The sequence below is a fragment of the Rhamphochromis sp. 'chilingali' genome (genome assembly GCF_963969265.1).
Source record: "Rhamphochromis sp. 'chilingali' genome assembly, chromosome: 18".
In the NCBI taxonomy this organism is placed as follows: Eukaryota; Metazoa; Chordata; class Actinopteri; order Cichliformes; family Cichlidae; genus Rhamphochromis; species Rhamphochromis sp. 'chilingali'.
The window spans coordinates 17837017-17858067 of NC_137945.1; the positions used below are offsets into that span (position 1 = coordinate 17837017).

At 40.7% G+C, this 21051-nt stretch overlaps 2 protein-coding genes across 4 annotated transcripts in view; both read left to right on the forward strand.

Moving 5' to 3' along the window:
• Positions 1 to 19475, forward strand: part of cUnh8orf34 (chromosome Un C8orf34 homolog) — a 120408-nt gene extending 100933 nt beyond the window's left edge. Inside the window, exons 16-17 of the mRNA XM_080864641.1 lie at positions 17318 to 17481; positions 19369 to 19475. The gene's annotated coding sequence lies outside the window, so the exon portion shown is untranslated. The remainder of the gene's footprint in view (positions 1 to 17317; positions 17482 to 19368) is intronic.
• Positions 19476 to 19613: 138 nt separating this feature from the next.
• sulf1 (sulfatase 1) overlaps positions 19614 to 21051 on the forward strand; it is a 33552-nt gene continuing 32114 nt past the window's right edge. For all 3 annotated transcript variants that reach the window (XM_080864637.1, XM_080864639.1, XM_080864640.1), the window contains exon 1: positions 19614 to 19833. The gene's annotated coding sequence lies outside the window, so the exon portion shown is untranslated. The remainder of the gene's footprint in view (positions 19834 to 21051) is intronic.

Genomic DNA, 21051 nt, shown 5'->3' on the forward strand with positions numbered 1-21051 from the left:
GTTGTCCCACTTGTTCCAAGTGTGACACCTCGCACCCAAAAATTTCATTCAAGTCAAAATTAAGGAGTACTAAAACCCCATTTTAATTATTACCAGTGGTCATTTCAGTTGTTACCTCTGACTGTAAAATTATAATCTAAATGTCTTTAAGTTGTGGGACAGGCAATTTAAAAACTAAGGCATAAAAGTAAGGTTGGATTGGATTGAACATTGTAATTTATGAATAGTAAAATTCTAAGTGCAGCATCTGTTCTTTCACTCATAATCTTAACTAGTCTAGGCCTATTCAGGGGGCTTAGATGATTATCCTAATCAGCTAAAAGAAATTTAAGTCAGTCTGTTGACTGAACGCAGGAAAATCAAGGCATCTAAAAAAAAAAGAAGTCATTTTTGTACATATGATCTTTAATCATTACTTGCTTTGGCATTTGTTGTGGAGAATGGGCCTTTTAACTGAGACCTAAAAGGCTCATTTAAAAATGAGCATAATTGCCATAAATGGACCTATCACTGTGTGTTTTCTGACAGCGAAAGAGTCCTGATGGCATTAGGAGCCATTATTGCTTTCTCAGATGGAAACCAGGCCTTTCTCTCGAGCTCTGGCAGGTTCCTGTGTGTAACACACTGATTAGTGTTGCCACCACAAAGACCTAAATGAGCCTTTTGAGAATCACATGGAACATTTAGAAAGGAGCTTCTGAACTTCTGAAGAGCATGATCAACATCACCTAACCCGATCCTGAGATTGTGTAGTCATATTGAAGGTTAAGGGGCAGCAGTTAATAACATGTGACCTGGTCCCTTAAAGATGAATTGGCCTCTCCCTAAATACAGTTAGACAGCATTTGGTTCTCATTTTCCATAACTGTATAGAGGATAATATATTAGCAAAATGATCAGCAGATGTACTCTGTCTTTAAGGATCAAAGGGCCAGAAAATGTAACATCATGCCTACTGTATTTCACATCTAGCCATACTGTTATGAACTGCAGCAAATGCTCTTAAATGCGAAACCAGGATTCTTTACAAAGCTGAAGATTTTCCTACTTGCGGTGACCTCTGAAATATAATTTGAATAAATGAGGTAGAGGATTTATTATACTGGTGGGAAATATCAAAATTGAATTGCTTCACTGAAAAATCTACCTTGGTGTAGGTCCTTTTGGTGTATGTAGAGTACCTCTCCAAATAGGAAATGAATTGCTAAGAAACAAATCCTCTTTTGGACAATGGTATACTTTTGCTTTAATTCAACTTCCTCAGGGGTTGTCTTAAGGGCAAGAAAGATGTTTCTGTCTTTATAGGATCAAACAAAGCTCATTTCAGCTGCTTCTAAAGGGGGCGGGGCACAGTGGGCAGCTTTGGGCGTTTGAAACGTATTTTATGTTTTTATGCTGATGCACTTCCCGACGCAACCACAAAGGGCTTTGTGGATCTTTTGCTTGTTAGGTGAATGTGTAAAACCAGCACACTATAGAGTCACTTTTCAGATAAAACATCTTCTGGTATATAAATCTAAAACTTGGAATAAAAATGTTTTAGATTGCAGCTTCTTTGCTTTCCTTTCCAGAGCTTTGGAAAGAAATGTATAATCTAGAAATGTATAAGCAGGTTTTACTGATTCTGACTCTACATCTATTGGGATACTCCATGTGGTGAGGAAGTCACCTGTGAGGACAGTCAGATAAATTATTTTAGCATTAATGATCTGTTTACATGAGCACAGCAAGCTTACACACTATGGCATTCTGCTAACACTGCTTCAGTACACATGATGGATCAGTGGTTCATACATGAAAGGAAAGTAGCTGGGGTTGTGTTCTTGAATCTTACTGCAGCTTTCAATGTCACTGACCCAAATATTCTAATTGCTAAGCTTAGACATTATGGTTTCTTGCTTTGATGAAGAGCTGCCTCACTGGTAGAGGTTTTTTTTTTTTTCTGAGAATAAGAAAAAGTTTTTTTTTACTCTCGGGATATCTACTTTTTTTGGAGAGTAAGAAGATATCCTGTGATGTTCCAAAAGTTTCAGTTGTTATTAATGATTTAGCATATGCTGAAGTAGTTAAGTACGATGATCATTCAACTACGTTTTGTGATCTTGGTTGCAGACTTGGTCCCTGAAGCAACTATTTCAAAAGCAATCACAATTTCACTGCACACGTTCGAAGTAATCGTGGTTGTCCTTGGTCTCCAGCCACTGTTCTTTGCAGTGTTAAGGCAAAACTGAAGTAATGAAAGACAGACAACACGTTGTTTATGATGAAATTGTATATCCTGGATTTTGGCATGAACATATAACACGTGAAATGACTTTTGGCCAGCCAGCTTCATTGTCGGAATATTTTTTTGACGTTGTAGAAAAAGTAGTTTCGTAGTATTTAGTTGTCTTTTGTTTCTTTTTGGTGCTTCTTTAATGTTTCTCTTGAAATATATTTGATGTTTAGGTTTTAATGTGTAAATGGAAAAACTAATAAATAAAGCTGAATCCACTAAGCAGAAGCTGTAATAAAAGTAGAGTAGAATAAAGGAATATTAAGTGATTTCTTTTTTAAATAAATTGAGTCAAATGAAATTATTTCAGCCACCATTTGACTTTAATCTGTCTGTCTCATATCATTGAGTCTTTGTGACGATCACTGGAGCTAATTAGATTTGCATTACACGCACAGCTCTGTGGTGTATGTGTGGAGTTGAAGGAATTGTGGATACCAACTATCACTTTGGTTGGCTTTGGTCTTTTAAAAGGCATTTTGGGTTAAATTGGTCTTAAACATGACGTTGTGGCTAATTTCTATGTGTGTGTATGCACCATGCATTATTGTAAATAAGGAAAAACAACATCCTGGCCAGGCCCTCCTGTTCCTCCTCTCCTGGGCTCAGGTTGCAGCTCCCAGATGGTTCCTTAATCTGTAGGTCCCGCTCAGGTCAGCTCCAGCACAGCCAGGTAACACGAGCCAAACTCATAACTCAACCATCCTCCAAAATGCATCCAGAAACAGATGACTTTAATGTCTTCACTTCTTCTGAAAGCAAAGCCGCAAGGAGCTCAGTGAGCTGTGGTAGCCTAACTGTAACTTATTATATACAAGACCTACAGCTGAGAGCTGAAATCCTCCCTGTGTGCTTTTGATGACAAAGCATCTAACGTGGAAAAGAGCTTGAATTTGATAGCAGTCAATTCACCCAAGACCCCGTGTGGTGTTAAGAAACACCTCATTTTCCATTCAATGCTGACATTTTTTTTTTAATCTCAGTCCTGTATAATGTATAGGTGAATAGACCTTGCACTGCGTTTAATGGTAGGACCAAACCACACCAAAACCCTCTGTGTCAAAGTCGGTGTGAAGAAATTACAGCACACTCCCAGGGGTTTGATCAACAGCCAGATAAGGAACTGCTTGATGGACTGGGTTACCCACCTTTGTAACCTTGGAAGAGAACAAGCACAACAGGTCCTGAGCCTGGATAAAATGCCTCCCTCTTGGAGTTCTCCCGTCTCCTCGTGTATGATGTCTAATAATTTCCATGCTTGGATATCAGTTGACTTGACAGGATTTGGACATATTTCTGCAGCCAAGCTACAGCTGGAAAGCTTTTCAGGCCATCCTGAAGGGTGTGAATAAGCAGCTGACTCAGTTTCACATTCCAGCTTAAGTGTCTTGAAATTAGCCCCAAAAATTAAGGACCGTTGAGTCTGTCTAAATCTTTAGAATCTGCGCCTTTGATCTTTTTTATCCTGTCTGTTAGTGAATTTGACCCTTCTGTCTGACGTAAATATCTTATTGTCAGACTTTTTTTCACCCAGTTTGACTTTTTATGTGGTTGGTACTGACATTTTTTTTATATATGAGGCTTTGAGTTACTCTGCAAGGAGTATTGGTGATTCAAACAGGATTATTAGTGTTTTTTTTTTTCCATAAGTGCAACATATGTACCTTAGCTTTTTAAAAACATAAGTAGATCCTTTTTCCTCTTAGCCTCCCTCTGGAAGCTATAAAACACCTCTTATTAAGATAAAATGTTAGAGTACAGGGCATGCTTTCAGCAACATGGAGACTATAAATGTGTCTTACCGGTGTGAGAACAGGGTCTTGTTGTTTAGAAACTGTCTCAAACTTTTTTTTAACATTTGCTTTATGAGTAGTGTACCGTCTTAGTAAATTGACGAGGGGAAACTACCCTAAACGCATTGTGTAGAGTAGTGGGGGCTCATGTTTATAAGAAGGTGCAGACGTTTGTGCTTGTCAACATGTGTTTTCTTTTTTTGCGCTGATCCTCAAAGGATTCCAGTGATCTTAATGAAACCAATTTTCATATAAAGACGCCTTTTAGCTCTGGCTCCTTGCATGAAGCCAGTAGCATTTAGGACGCAGCCACTGCGAGGAAACCTGGCCTTTGAAGTAGCCTCTGGTTATTTTTCTGCTTGACAGATCAGAGCAACTGTGCAGAAATCAAAAGGGAAGTGCCCTGCTGCCGCAGGTAAATGGTAACTCGGGACTGAGACGGCATTTTGAAAGGTAATATGGCTACTGCTGAGTTAGGGCCATCTGGACAATTTGCCCTCCATCCAAATTCTTAAAAAAAAAAGTGACACCTTATATAGTGAAATTGTGTGTTGTGAAGATTTGTGCCAGAGCTATATTGAATGACTCATCAGAAATACTGCTGCACAACTCAAGCAAGGTTTGGTAATGGTGAGGTGTTGACCAAAGCCATTCAGGCGTGTCTAACCAAGCTGCACTTCAATAGGATGAATGCAGGGGTGTGGACAAGTTCGGAAAATTCTTGGGACTCTAAAGATCCTACGTTGCACCTGGTGAAACTCATTTACTCCACTGGAACAGTAGGTACTGAGGGATGAGACACGGTCAATTTAGCTAAGTGAGATGCACTTCCCCATCACGGACTATCTGTTCTCTTAACCGTGGCAGTGGAAGGGAGGAGGGCAAAGTTTCCGCAACACTCGCAATTCATTTTTCAATACCCCCTGGAGGTTTCAAAACAAGCTCTGGGGTTAAGAACAAAATCACTTAGAGCTGTTACACTGCAATGGAAGCCTGGGCAAGTCTGCTTTTCATTGGAAAGGATCATGGGCGACGGAGATGGCTTACCAGGAAGGCTTAGAGTTGCAAACAATCAATGCCACATTGGTCCTCGACCCCCGCTAAGATCACAGATGCCATGCAGAGACACACAAACTAAACAAGATCATACATTTAAAGAGAATATAATGTTATATATATGAAAATTATGATAAATGATCCTGAGCATTTTATGTGTTTAGTAGTGTGCCCCTTTTGTTTGACCTGCATGTCTCTAATTTTCACAACATAATGGTTATCTAGTTGACCACTAACTGCACTGCAGATGTAGGGTCTGTAACAACTTTTCTATGCGACTTCAGATCGAGAAAATGTTTTTTTCTCCTAAAATTTAACATGTAAAATAGAAGTAAAAGATTCTAAACTATATGAGGTGTGAGGTTGAGGTTTGCATTTGTATTAATAAGTAGGTAGCTAGTGGCATTTATTGTCCTTTTGCATAACAATGCAGCTGTCCGAAGAGTGTTTCTGTGCATGTGCTGGCACCTCAGTCCTCAATAGCGGATGATATCACCTTTACCTATAGAGATCAATGCATAGAGTCCTCTGTGTGTATCTCCATGAAAAGGCTGCAGAGTCACAAGCCATGCATACAGAAACCATTGTGCGGTTGCATATGCTTTATATAACCATCAATGAAAAATGATTTCTTTGGTGTTTCCCGTCTGTCTGAAATCTTCCATCTATGTATCCTGGGACTGGGGCTGTGTACAGTGCAACTGCACATGTTTTTAAAAATAAATATGGCCTTTTTTGTGGTTTGCTCTATAGATTGTCATTATTTAGTGTTGTTCTTTCGCCAGGCTGTTTTTCTAGACCAGTGGTGGAGAAGATTTAGTTTTGTTTCAAAACGACAGCTTGCGGCTCTGCTGGGCTCAGGGAAACTAGGAGTTCCCGGAAAACAAGAAAAGAGTTAGAGAGCAGTGTGCGTAGAGGTTGATTTATCTGCAGTCTGAGCTTAACCTGAGCTTCCCTTTATCCACAAAACACCAGCTAGCCAGGGAGGCTGATATGAAAACATATGTTTAGGGTTTCTCAGAAAGCTTCATATCTGATGTCTAAAATTTCTCAGTAAAAAAGTGTTTTATAACAATAACATGTCTGCTATAAAAATGACAAAGATTGCACTGTTATCAGTAAATACTCTCTTCCCAGGACAGCGTACAGGTCTGTGATATGTAACAGATAACTTTATAGCACCTTTATTGTTTGAGGAAAGGGTTGCCTTAGGGTTAGGATGAAGCAGCACTGAGGGGTGATATCTGATAATCGTCTCCTATCCAGTGGATGGCCAGAACAAACTTGCCAATAATGAGTGGTATGTGTTTAAAACTGAGCCCAGAGCTGATGCTGATATTGGGGGGAGCCTGCTTTTGATTGGCTTTGCAACACATTTGCGCAAACGTCTGATCTTTTTAACCCATTGATGAGGCTCTTTTGTGTTGCTGCTTACCCTTTTCCAACATTAGGAGGAAGTGGGGCTTTAATTCTTGAATATGTTTTGCATCAACTCTGAGTATATTTGCCACCCTTGGGGAGTAAACTTTTTTTTTTTTTTAGCAAATAACCACATTTTCCCTAAAGTTTTTGCGTGCAGCCTCACTGTGTGCTCCAGTAATGGGAACAGAGTAAGGGCAGTCTTGAACTGTGTTTGAGTGCTTGAAAGTGGAAGAAATATGAGATGGTTTTGTAATTAAACAAAAACTGAGAGAGAATAAAGCGCTCGCAAATAAAAATCGATGGTTACCTTAAATACACAAAGTCCTTTGGTTTTGGCAGTTCTGTTTTTGTAGCTTTGCGGCTTGGTTTCTTTGTTCTTGTTCTTGTTAAAGGCCAGTTTTGGCTCGCCGTGTGCCATTTCATCTCAAACACACTTCCAGCATGGATATTTGCAGCTCCTACTTATAGACAGAGACAGAAGCTGACTCTCCCTTGTGTCTCCGTGTGTGAGTCTAAGTGAGAGTGTGTGAGAGGTTTAGGCAAGCCCATCTTGGCTCTGTTTGAACACAGTAGGATAAAGTCTCATACATTTTAATAAATTGCCCCCATGTCAAGGAAGAAGGAGCAAACACAATGCCATTGGGGAAACGCTATTTGGTAAAAAGAATCGGCTTCCGAAGTGCAGCGCTTCATGTGTTTGTCTATGCAGAACTAGATCTTGGAGGTAGAGGGGGTGCCAAGTTAGCTTTTCAGCACCCAGATGGAGGTGAAGAATAGATTACATTTGGTTCCCTTTTTTAATACAATTGAGTATAAATTTAAAACCACTGATCAAAATTAAATTCTTTATATAGATTTTAAGAAACTACTTAAATGAAATGATAAACTGGGCCCTTGTTGACTTCATCAGCTACATTGCGACTGCAGTTTATCCGCCTGCTGCATGTGTCTCCACCTCATTTGTGCTGAAGAGGACTCTTTCAGATGAAGGGATTAAGTGAGAATCCATAACTAAAGTGTCGTGGCCTTCCTCTCGGACTCTCCCGACTCAGGTCAAAGGTCACGTGGCCGACCCAACACTCTGACTACATAAAATGTACTCGATGTCAGTTGGCCTGAAAGCAACAATGTGACGGTTAGGTGAAACAAAACATATTGTCCAAGTCTTGATGTGGAACATTAAGTAATACCACAAAGCCGCTGCATTGTTTGGGGATTATCACTGATTGTGGGTCTTATTTGTTCTATTTATAGCTGTAAATAGTGGCATTTCTGCCCCTTTCCAGATGGCTTTCATGGCTAAGACTTGCATGCCCTTGACAATTGACTCCAAAAGTTTGGCTTGTGTACAGCTCACTGGCACCACACACACATCTCAGCCAAGTGCTCTATTTGCCTGCTGTGTGTGCCTGTGAATAATTTGGACCACAGCGGTCTTGTCAGTCAGATGCAGTGCAAAAGGGCCCAGTTTTAGGTGTTTTATATTCTGGGATATATTTATGATGTCCTAACAGCGGTAGAAAAGACATTCAAGTGAAAGCCATTTGACTTCCTGTTGATCTAGATTTCTACTTTTGCGGGGCCAGAAGCCTAGTTTTCTTTGACTTGGATATTAAACTTGAGGTTGTGATTTCTGTTTGGCTGGTGACCTGAGAGGACCAGCTTGCCGTTTGACATGGAACACTATTGTGTAATGGCATAAGCAAAGATGCCAAGAACGTGGGGTTCATATGGCAAACTCAATGTGTTGTGGAAAGTGCAGAGAGCGCACTTTATAGGCAATTTCTGTCACACTTTTTGACTCTGCATATTTGTGGTTGAGCTGAGTTACTGTTTCTCCGTAATGGGATTTAGACAGCTTCCCAAAACAGAATGATTTAACCTGATTTGTCAGTTAGCTTGCAGCATTTGGCTGGAATATGTCTGCTTGCAAAAGGCTTTAAAAGGCTTGATCTTTTTAGCAGCCCGCAATCCCACTTTACCTGGGCTACACCTCGGTTGTTTAAGGCTGTCCTCTCGCTAAGCCCCGCTTGGCCTGACAGCTATCTGTTTTAGGCGACACTAAAAAGCATGACGATGACCAATAACATTTTTTCACAGATCTTGTTATTTTGTTAGTTGTTTCTTGCATTTAAAAAAAATAAAGATTCAAAGTATTAAATTAGAATACTTGTCTTTATTGCTAGCTTTAAACCATCTTATATCCTGTCATTTTCTAAACGTACCTGTGCAGACAAGTGCTAAAAACTTCTCCACAGCTGCAAGGTTTGTATTTTTTTAATCCCTAAAGCATGTTTTTCTAAGCTATAGGCTATAATATTTATGACTGTTTTAATGCTGTAAGCAGATGTTTTGATTTCACCATGAGCTCAAGTGTAGTACAGTATTTGGCAAGGGGCCCATAAAGCCTTCATGTTAACCCCTTTCTTTCTAATGTGTGTGGTTTCCGTATGTCTAACACTATTACCATATAACGGAGGATGTTATTTTTCCAGTTTTTCGGGAGCTCAAGCGGACCCTCATTGAGTTCAGGATTTTTTTTAATTATTATTTTTGAAAAAATAGTTTAAGTGATGTATAAGAAACCAGGCAAATGCCTCTAACCGACATTATTCCTGCACCAACTCACTCGTGAAAGTCTTCAGTGATTCAGCTACATTTGCACTCTAGATACCTTGGCCATCTGGACAGGAAATGAAGAACGGGGAATTAAGTGGGGATCTTTTTAGGATATGAAAGCTTGAAAAAGAAAGCCGAGCACCCCTTTTCACAGTTTAAGCTTGTCTTAGAGAGACTGAGCCGGTTTCCCTTTTCTTTTACCTTCCTTCGTACTTTTCTCATTTTTCATTTGCTCCTTCCTTCCTGTCTTTATTCAAAGGCTGGACAACTGTCACTGTCAAAACAAAGTCTGCAGTCGTCGTATATAAATAAAGGCTGACTTAAAGTTAAAAAACTTACTTGAGATCTTTTTTTTTTTTTTTTAAGTAAAATGTAAACTTCAGATGAGATTTTAGATTTCGATTTGTGCAAACTTTGATCTGTGTATGTTTTAAATGATCTAACCCAACAGATATGTAGAAAACAATTTGAAGAGGTTAAAATTGTAGCTCAAAGACCTGCTATGCCCATTTTCTCCTTTTCTGGCTAGTGTGAGATTCCTTGCCCCAAGAGGGAAGATGATCACTTGCAAGAAAGATGTTCAGAATTCCTTTATAGCTTCTGTTTCTCTTTGATGAAGTGCATTCACTCAGTCATTTCCACGTTATTTTTGCAAGAATATTCACATAATCAGAGATCTGTAACGGGAATCAGAGAATTAACGATGATATGTGGTCCAAGTTTCTTTGTCCGACAAATGAAGATTTCCGTTCTCTTATTATTCTTCATCTTGTCATTGTTCTCTCTCTATGTGAATATGAGGCCAGCTATAGAACGCTGCGCAGTGAAGGAGCCCCTTCACTCTTCTCATGCATATTCAAGCACGCGTGCACTCGCACTCACACATACTGTGAAAGACAACTTGGCTCTTGGTCAAGGGATAAAAACTAGTCCCGGGCAAGGAAGCTGATCGTCAGCCAAGCAGGACAGTTACAAAGTGGAGCACGGGAGGCCCCACCATGTTTGCAGAGATCTAAAGCCTCTTTTTCTAAAGCTTTGTTTGCGTTTTGTTCGGTGCAGCAGCTGAACAGTACACAGAGAAGTCTTTTCTTACCCGTTCCTCTATCCGTAGCCTTTTAACTTTTCACTTTTTCTGACTCTGCTGCTTTCTGACAGTCGATTCAGTTCCTGTGTACTAAAGGAAATTATGTGCTTAATTGGATTATTGGGAGTTTTCTTCAAATGAGTGCTCACCCACCCACACAGTTCCAGACTCCTCTGAATTCTCCTTTGGTAGGGCCGTCTGGTGCATTTTTTTCCCCTCCAGACTCCACAGTCTGCAAGATGAGCATAAAATGGAAAACCCTGTGCCCGTGTCACAATTTACTTTTTCGTTAAATTTAAAATATAAGTATAAGAAGTTATAATAAATACAAATATTAATTGTTCATGCTGCACTTTGTCTACCTTACTTATGCATACCATCACAGTAAAAATAAATGCTTTTGCCTGCAAGAAAGCAGGTCTAGCTGTCAGACATCTCTGCTGGCCATCACCTTCAGTGAGTGGCTTGGCCCAGTTTTAAAGAGGCACAATAGTGTCCAAGTGCACGCAGGCATCACTGGAATTTGCACCTGTTTGAGACCTAGCTTCTTTGGGGCTTCTTTTCTGAAAGCTGGCTCTTGTTGTGAAGTATACATTCTTTATAAACCAAGGATGGAGCTCTGAACTGATATATTAAAAATGTTTAAGTTAATCTTAAAAGGAGAAAGGTGGTGTAGAACAATAAATGGGTACAGGGTATATGAGGAGAGGACCAGGGAGTATAAAAGAAAGGGCAGCTTAGTAAAGGGGAGGGCACCCGCTGTTGTACCTATTCTCTTACAAATGATCTCTTACGCTGTGTGGCCCTGCAGCGGGTCATAAACATCCCAGTGGTTGAGCCGTTCATCTTACTGATTTTCCCCTAGTGAGGGGAAGCGGAGTCCAGGGGCACAGATTAAAAGGCTTCTCTTCCCACCCGCGTGCGAATCACAAATCACACAGAGCCTTCCCCTTTCTCAGGAACCCAACAAACACCCTGTTAAAAGCCACAGCCACAACCCTGTGTTTTTTTTGTTTTTTTGTTTTTTTTGTTTTTGTTTTAAATCTTAGTGGCCCCCAGAAAACATAGTTTGTATTCTGATTCAGATAGCATGTTTACCAAGTTTGCCATGTGGACAGCAGTGCTGCAGTGGATGTTTCCTGGCTTGTCAGTTTGCTTCTTCATCAGGCATTTTTTCTTGCTCATTGCAGTTAGTTTGATGGTTTCAGCGTATCATATCATTCGCAGTGCTGTTGTGTTGCACTACAGTATGCTCTAACCCGATCTGCCTCGTTCTTGCCCCGTTCTGCTGACAAATGAAAATTCTGTCCTTATTGTGGCCTGGGGCCAGTTAAGGCCTCTGAGGGGATAATTGAACAGCCTATCTGGCTAACGCAAATCCTAATTCTTCCTCTCAACAGGCCGCTGGCGGCATGCTTTATGGGATTATTTTCAACCAGGCATTTTGAATGTTGTAGCATACATGGGCCCTTCCTTCCCACGTACCGCTTTCTCCCTTTCTCCTTGGTCTTTCCTTTCACCTTTTCGCCTGAGAGGATTAGTAAGTCAGGCTTCCGGAAATGGAGCACCACTCTGTGAGGATGAGACTTCCAAAAGCGCCTCAATGACACGAAGAAGCTGAGCATTATAACAACGGTTACTCCTTTCTCTGGGTCTTTCATGAGTCCCGGTTTTTAGAAGTTAACACAGAGGGAATATCAGTGTAAACAAACAAATTTTTTTCTGACCCAAGAGACTGTTTGGAGTCTGCGGAGCACAGGGGTATGAGGGGAAATGATTATTTGTTGAATGCATTATTGTTTAGTGGTGTGGAAACTGTTTATTTGTGGCTACAGAGGAACTCTCTCTAGAGGTCAACAATATGCTTTACCAATACATTTTTTCCTTTATCGCTGATTAATCTCTTTATGGTCAAAAGCATTCTTTGCTGAGAGTCAAAAATATCCATGTCCCATTGACAGTTCCAGCAAAAGGGTTCAAATTCAGGTTGGGCTCAGTGAGCAGAAATACTCTTTGAACAGACATCTAGTTCTTGTGCAAAACTGCAAGCCCTCTCTTCAGTGAACTGTGATCGTCTGGGTTACGTTCTGTTAATATCAGCAAATTAGATGAGCTTGTTTTAAAGTTTTGGACACTTACTAATAATTTGAATAGCCTAGTTATACAAGTTAGTGAAATAACTTACGTTTTAAAGCCAGCTTTGAATTAAGAGCCAAAGCCAAACTTATAACATGAACAAGAAGCGAGAGTTGGATGTTTTATTAGAGGGAAAGTACCAAAACATGAAAATGCTGGTGTGTGAGTTTCAATGTCAGACTGATGCATGATCTACACCAGGATGATAAAAAGTTGCAAAGGTGAGCTTTGCAACAGCATGTTATGCTCTTGGATTATTTCATAATAAATGGCACTGTATGAAAGATGTATTATGTTAGATGGATTTCCAAGAGGACAGGACAAAATATGGGACTGAGAATGTGGCAAAAATGCAATAATTTCATTTTTGCATGAAGTTTTAAACTTGTGTAATTGAAATCATTATAATTCTATAAACTTTACATGCCTGAGCTACTTTTTTTCACTTGCTTAAAAACACAAAAGAAAAAAAAGTTAATTAAATAGTTGACATTAATAGTTAGTTAACATTAATTCATTGTCAAAAGTCCCTTGGGCTTTGCCTGTGAAACCTGGTGAGTACATGATAACCATTGTCTTAGCTTTCATCTTACTTTGACCCAGGGAGATTGATCAGTATCTCTTCTCTGTATCTCATGGTTTACAGCACTGGTTCCCAGCCACTTACCGAACCTTAAGGCCATCCCAAATACATTTCCGTCATCCTGTGGTTTACCAGATCAGAACTGTGATAGTATTGATTTGTCTTGCTATCTGTTTTCTTGCTTTTCAGAAGCCCTTGAAAGGTCCTAATCCTACTTACAGAAAAAAAAAAAAGCTTTGTGGGTGGTCTGTGAAATTTCTGCTGTTCCCTCTGCACTGTCAGTGAATTTTATTGTTTTTCTTAACTCTGTACATAAAATACTTTACATACTAAATAGAAGAATAAGAATATGATTTAGGGATTAATTGAGGGTAGCTTGTAAGAGCCAAGTCATTTCCCTTATTACAAAGAAATACTTTGGGAGGTGTTAATTCAGAACTCGTATGCAGTAGTTAGTAGGTATTTTTTAAATTTTTATTAATACCAATACTAAGAAAATGGATGGAAATTTGTATGGAAATCTAATTGATCATTGCCTGACCGCACAGTATAAGAAGAGTTGTTTTTGGAAACGACTTGTCTCCGTGAATGAAAATGAATGAGCTACTCTGAACTAATCTGTCATGTTCTAACCTGAAGATTAGATTATCCAAACATAACAGTGTGTTTGATTGTGACCTATTACATGTTATGTCATGTAAACATCTGCCAGAGAGGAGATGGCATATGTGGCATTTGATTGAAACCTGTTAATGGGTGCTATTATGAAAAGACCTCTTAGTCCCATCACCATCACACTCAGTCAGGTTCCTGTAAATGAGTTCATAATGCGTCAGTGTGTGGATTCTTGTTGTCTGCAGCGCTGCTTGTTAGCTTAATTTACAATGGGTTTGGAAGAATAGGTGTCACCTTTGATGTTTGCAGGAACAGCCTTTTTTTTATCTGCTACATGCAGTGAAATAGAACGTTTGCATCCAAACAAATTTCTCTATACAGGGAGTGCAGAATTATTAGGCAAATGAGTATTTTGTCCACATCATCCTCTTCATGCATGTTGTCTTACTCCAAGCTGTATAGGCTCGAAAGCCTACTACCAATTAAGCATATTAGGTGATGTGCATCTCTGTAATGATAAGGGGTGTGGTCTAATGACATCAACACCCTATATCAGGTGTGCATAATTATTAGGCAACGTCCTTTCCTTTGGCAAAATGGGTCAAAAGAAGGACTTGACAGGCTCAGAAAAGTCAAAAATAGTGAGATATCATGCAGAGGGATGCAGCAGTCTCAAAATTGCAAAGCTTCTGAAGCGTGATCATCGAACAATCAAGCGTTTCATTCAAGACAGTCAACAGGGTCGCAAGAAGCGTGTGGAAAAACCAAGGCGCAAAATAACTGCCCATGAACTGAGAAAAGTCAAGCGTGCAGCTGCCAAGATGCCACTTGCCACCAGTTTGGCCATATTTCAGAGCTGCAACATCACTGGAGTGCCCAAAAGCACAAGGTGTGCAATATTCAGAGACATGGCCAAGGTAAGAAAGGCTGAAAGACGACCACCACTGAACAAGACACACAAGCTGAAACGTCAAGACTGGGCCAAGAAATATCTCAAGACTGGTTTTTCTAAGGTTTTATGGACTGATGAAATGAGAGTGAGTCTTGATGGGCCAGATGGATGGGCCCGTGGCTGGATTGGTAAAGGGCAGAGAGCTCCAGTCCGACTCAGACGCCAGCAAGGTGGAGGTGGAGTACTGGTTTGGGCTGGTATCATCAAAGATGAGCTTGTGGGGCCTTTTCGGGTTGAGGATGGAGTCAAGCTCAACTCCCAGTCCTACTGCCAGTTTCTGGAAGACACCTTCTTCAAGCAGTGGTACAGGAAGAAGTCTGCATCCTTCAAGAAAAACATGATTTTCATGCAGGACAATGCTCCATCACACGCGTCCAAGTACTCCACAGCGTGGCTGGCAAGAAAGGGTATAAAAGAAGAAAAACTAATGACATGGCCTCCTTGTTCACCTGATCTGAACCCTATTGAGAACCTGTGGTCCATCATCAAATGTGAGATTTACAAGGAGGGAAAACAGTACACCTCTCTGAACAGTGTCTGGGAGGCTGTGGTTGTTGCTGCACGCAATGTTGATGGTGAACAGATCAAAACACTGACAGAATCCATGGATGGCAGGCTTTTGAGTGTCCTTGCAAAGAAAGGTGGCTATATTGGTCGCTGATTTGTTTTTGTTTTGTTTTTGAATGTCAGAAATGTATATTTGTGAATGTGGAGATGTTATATTGGTTTCACTGGTAAAAATAAATAATTGAAATGGGTATATATTTGTTTTTTGTTAAGTTGCCTAATAATTATGCACAGTAATAGTCACCTGCACACACAGATATCCCCCTAAAATAGCTAAAACTAAAAAACTAAAAACTACTTCCAAAAACATTCAGCTTTGATATTAATGAGTTTTTTGGGTTCATTGAGAACATGGTTGTTGTTCAATAATAAAATTATTCCTCAAAAATACAACTTGCCTAATAATTCTGCACTCCCTGTACTGTATGACTGATGTTAAAAATTGACCTGTGCTAACTTCCATGGCTTTATAGCCAACAAGAATTATCAGAGCCTTTGTAGAATTTTTATTACATGTGACATCGAAACTCTTTTTTTTTTTTTATAAGAAATTGTTAGGAAGCTGTAGAAAATCTAAACAAAAATAGTATTTACTGATTTTAAACTTTATGCATTAAGTGAGAACATCTCAGATGCTCTTTTTCAATCACTTTCTTTATTTGAGCAGAAGAAAAATGAGACAAATCGTTTTCGTTTTGAACAGGAGGTGTTGTCTTATTCTTGCAGGGTGTTGGAATTGTGCTGCTTAAAAAATCGTAACATTTATTTGACTCATAATGAAACAGAAAATACTGCAAATGTTGTTGTTGAGTGCAGCCACGTCAATTTAGCTTAATAATTAGCCATGCTGATTTATTTACGTGAATGATGTAGTTTGGTATTTTCTTGCTAAAATAAGCAAGTCCTTGTCTTTTTTCATTTTACACAGCATCCCATCTCCCAACAATATTGCACAAATGAACACTGGAGTACTGTTAGTTTATCTGCTCCTCTGACCAATTCAGTAGCAACAAATACTTTCAAATGCAAGCCTTGCCGCTCGGTAGCCTTCTTAATAAACCACGCTGGCCACTTACCTCTGGTATAGAATTCCCCGGGGAGTTTTGTGGAGACTAATGTAAGGGGCCGATGTCATTGCTTACATTTGTGCTTGTATGTGTTTACGTGTTAAATACTGTGTGGCCTTGTTCCGATGTTTCATGTTTGGGGGCTTTTTTGCCTCCTGGGTCCCGGCTCTTTTTTGTGGTCAGTTTTTTCCTTTCCAGAGGCAAACACATTTGTCCCTCAGGTTTTTTTACTTATTCGTACATTCCCTCACGACCATTTTGGTAGCTTCAGCAATCTCCCCCCAGGAATTTGCTGACATTTGTGAGTCCTTATATTTACACTATTATTATTCATCTTTATATTGAGACAGTAATTGTTATTCTCTAAGTGATAAATTCTAAACTGCAGAAGAAATAATATCACAATATTTGCGGGCTGTGTTGACATGTAGTTGCACTTTTCAGGAGGTGCACGTGACGCTACGTGGAAGCTTACCGCTTAGGGTAAAAGGGGTTTCCAGTTACCTCATAAGTTACTAAGTCGGTTTACAGCAAAGGTCTAAATCCAGCGTTGTGTGAGCAATCATGTTAAAGCATTATCTAAATTAACTTGAATTTTAATGGCCTCTGGAATTTAAAATTACCAGTCAAATCTGATAAAAAAAATTTTTAAAGTTTGCCCCAAATGATGTATAAGAAGTTATTTCCCTTCTGACATCATCAGCTTTAGTTCAGATTGCTTTGCCATGTCTCTCTCATGTCTGGTACCGGTTCTTGACCTTTTCCATGGCACTGCTAGTGTGGGTATCAGGTGAGATTCTTCCATATGTGTGGGGTATGTATTTAACGTTCACTGCACAATGACTTTAACTTTCTATTTTTTCCCTTAGACCTTCTTGCCTTTTGTCTATCACGTATTTATATCCCCTCTGCCCTCTGCTCTCTTTAATTCTTCTGCACTTTATTGACCAGCTGTGCATGTCATCTTGCATGACACTACTGTAGTACAGTTGGAGGTTAGAATGGTTTGAAAATACTTTATAAAACAAGACAAAATGACCTCATGTCTGCCCAATCCCCCCCACCTCTCAGCTTGAGCGTAGCACTTTATACTGGCACAGAGGCAGAATCACAGCTATGACACCCCTATATATCTCATTCAACCATAGAAAATGGAGCTAGTGAACCGAGGAGCCCCCCCACACTGGGCTGTGCCTGCACCTGCAAACCCAACTGATGGCTGGAAAGCTCTGAGGAAAAGGGGGGAAGTGAGCCTGAGGTCAGAAGAGGCTTGGATTCAGTTTGAGAGCAAAGCTTGCACAAGAGACAAGAGGTACCTAATAAGATAAGTATAAAATAAGAGAAAACAACTCATCTTAAAGGTAATTTATGTGCCTGATGTCCCCGCTGATGTGCTTGGTGAATTATTTGTGCAGTCAGGATAGGGAGAAGGAGAGTGAATAGGGGTTACCAGAGGACCATGTTGCCCCCCTGCAGGTCATTCAGTCATTCATAAGATGAGGCCGTTTTATAGACCTCCCCCTGCCCTCGCTTTTGTTGCCCTTGTGTCCATCAGCGGAAGTGAAAATGGAAAATGGAGATTAATGGCGGTCATGCAAAATGGTTAGCTTGTTTGCATAAACCATTGACCATTTTCTACCTTTTTGAAAGTTTGAATAGCCGTGGATAAGACTCTGGATGTTTTCTTCACAGAAACACACCTTTTAAGATGTTTACAGATGTGCTCAGCTTGTATAAAAACAGCCCCTCTCCCCTAGTGGGGCAGCCATCTTTAATCCAGTAAAGAGCACAGGGATTTGGTCGCCCCTGTCCTGCCTGAAGGCCCTTTTGAAACCTCTCGGCCGTGAGAATGGGGGCTTGGGGTTGTAGGTGTGGGTTGGGATGTGTGTAACCGTGCAGCAGGGGCTGGGGACAGTCTTTGTAAATTTAGTTAATCTAATTTGAGCTCGTTCCCCCCTCAGGCTCTTGCTCTGTCTCACCACTGCCCGTGTTTCAAACATCAGTCGGTGCTGGGAAGAGCATTACATGTCTAGGGCTTGTTTAGCTTAATGCAAACCTGCAGGGGAGATAACTAGTAGCATCCACTGAAAAAAGTCACTCTGTCTGGGTTTGTGCAGTAAAATAACATTAAAATATAAAGCTGATACAGATTTGGGACTGTTACACAATAAGGTGAAACTTTCTTTTAGGTATTAACCCCCCCCCACACACACACACACCCTCCCCCACCAAATGACTCATTATCAAGGGAAGTTGGAAAGTGGCACTCAAACTTTTGATTAATACCTGTCTGACAACTTCAAACAGAGGGCATTGTGTGTATGCTGCTCGTGCTTATGTAATGTAAATGAATCACTCACAAGCCTTTCTTTGCCGTTTCCCCACTCTGATTAACACATGATGATGCTGTTGCATATCAAACGGGCATCACCTCATTAGTGCTTGCCTTTGAATTTATCCCTGAATATCATTAGGGTCTCATAATCCCTTTTTAATGGATCAATGAGTAGGACAGTAGTTCAACCAACTGATGAACGTGACAACCTTTCTCACCTAACGCTCCTCGTGTTTTGAGTAAACTGAGAATTGGATTGATTTGTTTAGGAAACTGAGTAGTAATTGTGTTGCCATCGAAAGACTGATCGTCAAAGGTGTTTGCTTAAACAGCTGGCCATCATCTAGTCAAAAATATCTAGACGTCGCTTATCTCTTTTCTCCTTATCTTACTCTTTCCCTTAGCTTTGTCATTTTAGTGTATTCCCCTCTGCCCTCTTTCCTAACTTAAGGCAATAGGTGGTGAAGGGTTGGAATGTGGCCGGGGGACGTAAGGAGTTAACACACTAAGGTGTGAGGGCTGCTGCCTGCGCTTCTACGCTTGCAGATGTAACAGTTTAGTGCCAACAGCATTCCCACCTCGGAGCCAATATAGAATTTTATTGCATTTTTTGAAAAGTATTATTTCTTTAGACCACATGCGCTATAGATCCAGGGAGAGGAATTGGGCGGAGGGATTGTTATTTAAGCGACATTGCCAGCAACATAATGTGAAAGATACAAATTGTATCTCTCTATCTTCCCTACTTTAGCTCTTAAGCATGTGCCCCTCTCTCTCACCCTCTCTCCCCTCCCTTGCTCTCTCTTGCTTGCTCCCCTCCCCTTCCTCCTCCACTCACTCTCCCCGTCCTACTCTGCCTCTCAGGTTACGATGACTGGGGGGTTTTCTTGCTCTCATCTCGTAGAGTGTCTGTGTGAGTGTGGGGTGGAGGCAGTGGTGTGACCGACTGTGCGTGTGTGTGTGTCTCCCTCTGCGCTGTGCTGTGTCCTTGTCCCTGCCTCCTGGCAGCGAGGAGCCACCCAGCAGCCGGTCTGTGATTGGGCAGGGGAGTGGGGTTCTTGACACAGCGTGGTGCTGACTGCTTTGGGACGTGTTTCAACAGATGGTCGAGGTTAGAGAGTGTCATCACATTGGGGAGAGGATTAGAGGAGAGAGGTTGTCTTCCAGGAGCTGTGTGGTCCCCCCTACTCTTGAAACCAAGTCCCAGCACGAAGATACAAACCCCTCCATGAGCAAAGGCAGATCTGGTCAAGAAGCGTGGGGATAAAACTGAGAGGAATCGTATCCTTGCCTCTCAGTCAGCCAGCACTTTTCTCTCCTGCCTTCCAGGTACTGTACAACTTTTTTTACTCTTTCACTTCTTTTTTTGTCAGGTTTCCAGTTCTTTTGCAGAGCGTGCATGTTGTTGTTCATTTAGCAGTAAATTTCTGATTCACATTACAGTTCAGGAGTCAGGTATAACTCAGTAAGTCTGGACTTGTGAGCTGCGCTGTTCCTGCAGCCTGTCTGTGCTGCCCGTACAGCAGCTCGGTGTGTGCAGGATCTCATAGTTTTCCATGTGAATGACAGGAATTCCCTCGGTCGCAAATTCCTCCGTCTCAAGGGATTAGAAGGCAGCACATTCCATTAATGTCATTTTTTCCCCCAAAACATGAGCGTTCATCAGTTCATTTTTCATTTTCCGAAACCGATTATATGAGCGTGAAAGGTAGCTCCATTACATTTTAAACTGCTCTCTCACTTAAAAGTATGTAACTGTCAGTATGGTGCAATCTATAAAAGATTACAGGTTGTATTTTATCATGTTCTTATTTTAATGGTGTCTTTTTTTTTTATCATACAGAAATCCAGTACTGAGTTTAAATTGTTTTCCTTTTCTGTAATAGCAAATGAAGACACCTTTTTTTTTCGACATTTCCATAAATCAGCGTGGCATTTAATGTTCCTTCACTTCAGGCCAGATAAGTTTTTTTCATAAATCTCATTCAGAGTGCACCTCTGGCAGATCGTGTCAGTATGCGCTAAATGGATGAGCTGCTGAAGAGTTCTTTCCGGACAAACTGTCAAAGCTCAGCAGAGAGGGAGAGACGCTGGGAATGTGCACCTCACTTTAGCTATTTAGCTCAAGTCAAGTGAGAAGCGAAACTTGCCAGTGAAGTGGGAATATGATGTATAGTATTTATGCCTTGCTGCAGGCATTATGTGTGTGTGTGTGTGTGTGTGTGTGTGTGTGTGTGTGTGTGTGTGTGTGTGTGTGTGTGTGTGTGTGTGTGTGTGTGTGTGTGTGTGTATGAGGCATTTGCAAATGGAGACTGTACAGCTGTGAAAAGTTGTGTGAACAGCAGCTGGGCTGAGAGGAGAGAAGGTTGTATGGGTGAAAGCTGCTGCTGTGTGAATTTGTGTTTACCTTTGTAAACCAGCCGTAGCTACACTTCCTGCTTGTTACTCGAAGTATTTAACACAACCACCAACAGGTAGTGATTAGTACTGCTTTAAGACCTGTAGAGTTGTTTGTATGAGCTGATTGTTAGAATCAATCAGCTGGAG